This window comes from Megalops cyprinoides, chromosome 17 (assembly GCF_013368585.1).
Source record: "Megalops cyprinoides isolate fMegCyp1 chromosome 17, fMegCyp1.pri, whole genome shotgun sequence".
Taxonomy (NCBI): domain Eukaryota; kingdom Metazoa; phylum Chordata; class Actinopteri; order Elopiformes; family Megalopidae; genus Megalops; species Megalops cyprinoides.
The window spans coordinates 23,117,068-23,121,734 of NC_050599.1; positions in this window are offsets into that span (position 1 = coordinate 23,117,068).

A 4,667-nucleotide genomic window follows, 5' to 3' on the forward strand; every position below is an offset into this window, starting at 1 on the left:
GTCACTAAAGGGACTGTCTGCTCCTGTGCTAGAACTATAAAAGGCTGCATTGTGAAATTCTACAGAAAATAGTTTTTAAAAAATGAAGAAGGTGTGTTATTCACAACAGTGGCTGCCTGTCCCATTTCTTAGCAACTCCAGGCAAGTTTCCCAGAAATATTTTCATAATCCCCTACCTTTTATTTTCAAGTGTTTATACATGCAGAGAAGTTATGAATCTATGGCTTACAGACAGAAAGAGATATAAGAGGGATTCCACTTTAAGCCAAAAGGCGCAGAATTTCACATTTTAAAGATCATCTTATTCCATGTTGTATTAGCTATGGACAATACCAGCAACCACAACCACAACAGCAATGTTCCAACAGCTTGAATAGACTCTAAAGTTCTCTAAATAATCATAGCTAGGTACAGTGTGATAGTATTGCAACAGTGCAAGTCTTGTGTTATGCACCATCTTTGACCAATGCTTCCTGCCCAGGTGCTGGTCTCCAGTTTATGTGGTGTTGCTCTTCATCCTCATCCGATTGCTTTTTTCTGTCTCCCTAAGAGACTTTTCTTTTTAATAGCATAATAAATTGACTTGATCAGTTACGAGCTTCCTCGGACAAGCGTGGTGTACTTATTGCAGTGGACTGACACCGATTGATTGCATATCATATATCTATAACGGTTGGTCATGCCCCCTTTGATGCAAGGTGCATTAGATACATCCAAATGAACAACTATCCATGCTGACAACATAGCTTTTTTATGTGCAGTGTATGCTTATGTATCCAGTGTATGCTTAAAACCTTTCACAGTATTTAGTGGTACCTGACTAATGTACTTCTGATGATATACATTTTCCTAGGCTAGGGATTTTTGGTGGTAATGGCGCATGTGTGTAGCATGTTGCCATGGAGCAATGTGTGTGTTTCTGCAATCCATCAACCATAGAGACCTGAAGGAGTGGAGTCCCGCGGGTTTAAGAATTTCCTTCATTGGCTTCTAATTTACGCCTTGAACTTCAGAGGAGGTAACTTCCTCTCAAAATAGCGATTTGGGTTAAATAATTAAAAACAAGAGGCAAATACATCAGCCGGCTCTGTAGGCCTTTGGGATCTGCTGGATGCACACTTACAACTAATGTTGAAACGGGGGAAAAAGCGTGAATCGTCCGACACTCGAAATGCAGCGCTGCTAAATAAACATTACGGGCACCCTGAGTGCACTGTGACCTCACTCGCCATCTATCTCCTGATTGAAACTACCGCTGGGAAGACCAATGAAACCCACCCCCCACCTCCCCCCTTCCTGATTGCAACTTCCACCCCTGCGCTGGGCTACCTGCTCGCAGAATCGGAAGCTTTATGAACGCGTCTGATTTAATTAAGGCGGCCTCTCGAATTTTACAGGACTTCTTTCCGCAAACGCATTATTGTAATTACCATGCTGAAGGTTAATGACAAGCAACGTTCTTCCAGTTGGCAACAGCCCATAGCGAGAGGGAGAGAAAAAGAAAAAAAAAAACAGAATCAGTATTTGCAAACTAAACACTTCAGCTGCTCGAGACGGCACATGATTAATCTCCTCCATCTCTCCGATAAATATATAACCCAGCCATGTTTGTGCCAGGTGCTTAAAGATGGAGAAAAATGATGGGTTGCCAAGTCTTGGAAACAATGAGACACAGAGAGCCCGCAAACTCCCCCGGTGGTTAAGTAATGGGGATTTATCAGATTTTTTCGGCCCTTCGATAATTTATTATGCCTTCCCTGCGTTCTGTGTGGCTGGGAGTAGTGTCGTAGTTTCCATGTCATATTTTCCCTGATGTTTCATCTCTCTTTTTTTGCTGGATGGGAAACGGAGGGAGACACACATGGAACAGGTGCGCCTGGCATGTGCTGAGCCCCCCCACGCCCCCCCCCCCCCCCGCAAAGAGGAGCAGCAGACAGATGTTCCCTGTTTGACTCCACCTGATCGACCAACGGGCCCAGACTCCACAGTAGCAGCTCCTAGCTTTACATTAGTGCTCCCCCTTCTAGCCCATGCATATTTAATAGTCTAATGCTGCCTGAGAATAAACCGTTTGTCATGTGTCCTTCTATCGAAACCCAGCTGCATCACGGTTTATCTCCATCTGGAAAACCACTGGGCGACATCAAGGGCGTGTTATGAAAGGTGTCCTTCTGTTTTGTTATTGATGTAAATCTCTGTACCGTGTGGCATATGGAACATATCCTTCTCTGCCATTCACTTCATTAATGGATACATGTACAATAAAAGGAATCTTCTTGCATACATACAGTGTATAAATGACATTCAGAGTGAGTAATTCCAGTGCTGTATGCCTGGATTTACTGTATTTATAAAACTCTGGGGTTATAAATACAGAGAATGATCAATGCATCATTAATATTATGATATCTTCAAGAAGTGACAATGATACAGGTATAAAAAATCCATAAACGCATTAATAAGTCCATGCTTCATGTTCCCCAGCTTCATGACATGAACCCTAATCAGTATATTTATTCACAAAGCGAAACTGTTTTGAGAATCAGTGCTGAACATCTGCTATGATGGATCTGAAGTCACAAAGCCCAGTATTTACATTTGGAGTTCTCATTAGCAAAAGCAGTGTCTATATTTAAGCGCTTTCAGATTCATTAAAGGGATCTTCTTTCGTTTGTTTGTTTTGGGCCGTTTACATGAAGTGGCGTGCTTACTTCCGCATGGCCTTGACAAGCTGTGACTGACAAGATGGGTCATTATAACGGTTATAATTATTCGACTCTCGCCCACCCCGCTCTCACGCACTTTATGCATGGTTAAAGGAAAATAATCCATCTCTGAATTAGAAACATTTGTCTCTGGGCATCGCTGGGAAAGAAGTTTCCTTCTGTCTCCCGTTAATGTCAACACAACTTCAAAAGAGCGTGATCACCACTCTCCAAATCTGTGTGGGAAAGGCGTTATGTTACACACCCGCCTGACGCCCCCTCAAAGGATTCTGGGTAAACGGCTCTGCTGCTCTGCCAGCCTCGGTGAAACACGGCCTCCGCTTTGACTTCGGCGCTAGAACAGTGCGGTGGGAATGTGCTGATGGATACATGGATAAATAATGGACACAGTCTCTCAGCGCATTTCCACCCGTGCCAAAATTTACATTTCTTCTTTTCCCTCCTTTTTGAAAGCCACCGGATCGCCGTTTCGGTTTGTCATCTGCCATGGAAATAACAGCACAGCGCCCGCAGAAGCCCAGTACCCAGAATGCCAAGCTGGCTCTTGCACTGCATCTGGAATACTGACATCTTTGCATTAGAAAAAAATGAAGGGGTGAGATCATTCTGTCCCCTCTGGGACCACAGGAAAGCAGAAGTCATGACCTCTGACCCCTGCTGTGACAAAACACTGAGTTATAAATTACATAAATTAGGTATATAAAACATCTGGAATGTGTTTTGGCCATTTTTTTAGCATCTTGACAATTTTCTTACCTTCTCTTGAAGCAAAATTTGTGAAGGAGCTTTTCACACATAAAACAAAATCTTTCAGTGATTACATGGCATCTCTCTTTGTGTGCTGTTTCTGATGAATACGTGGCAAATCACAGAATGACAACTTCTCAGAAGTTTCTGGCAGTCCACAGGAATCAAATGCCAGTTTATTTTGGGCTGTTGCATCGCTACAAAATCTCCTTCTCTTTGAGCCACACATCTCCCAGCCCAGACCCATCCTGACAGGCCTACTTACAATCAAAGCAGCACAGTGAGGACTTAGATCCTGAAACTGTCTGTTATATGCACATACAGAGTTTTTAGAATTATTTTTTTGATTGACCGATTGATCAAGTAAAGCTTTTGCTGACCACTGTTTTTTTTTTTTTTTGATGGGGTTTAATAAACAATCTTCATTTTTCAGTTTTGTTTACTCGTACATGCTGGCATAGCTGCGGGCACCCGGGTTAAGCCCCTGGTGCCTGTCCTGACTCCCGTAATCGTGTCCTGCATGTGTATCTGTGTAGGTTTTTCAGGCAGACATGTGGGGCATAGGTTAATTGGCCTATGGAGCAGGAGAGACAGGTTATTTATTTATTAACTTATTTGTTAGCTGGTTCGTGCTGGAGTGCATTACTGAAAACATGTACTGCTCAAACACTCCACAGTTTATTTGTACATAGCTGAGTAACTGTTGACAATTTAAGGTAGTCACACATTTCTCAATGCAGCGATTAGACTTTCTTTCCCTACCACTCCTCTAATTTAACTGCCCCGATGCCAGATTCTAGATTCTGCCAGATCCGGATTCTGCTTCCTCCTTTTCCTCCTTTTAGCTAGAGAGTTCTTCCTTGCCACTGTCGCCGTAGGCTTGCTCTCGGGGGTTCAGGCCCAGGATCTCTGTAAAGCTGCTTTGTGACAAATTCTCTTTGTAAAAAGCACTGTACAAATAAAATTGAATTGGATTGAACGGAATAGTCTGTGAACGGTAGGAAATAAAACTTTAAAGGAGCTGCCCTGTGGACCTGAATTCTTACAAAGTGAAACTAGTGCCTAGCTGTCTAAAACAAGCTAAAGGGACAGTGTGCCATTCATAATGTCAAAAGTCATCACAAAGTCATTGGAATAAACACAACAAGATTCATAGCTAAAGTTGTTATAAAGAATAAAATACAGTGGTAAAGT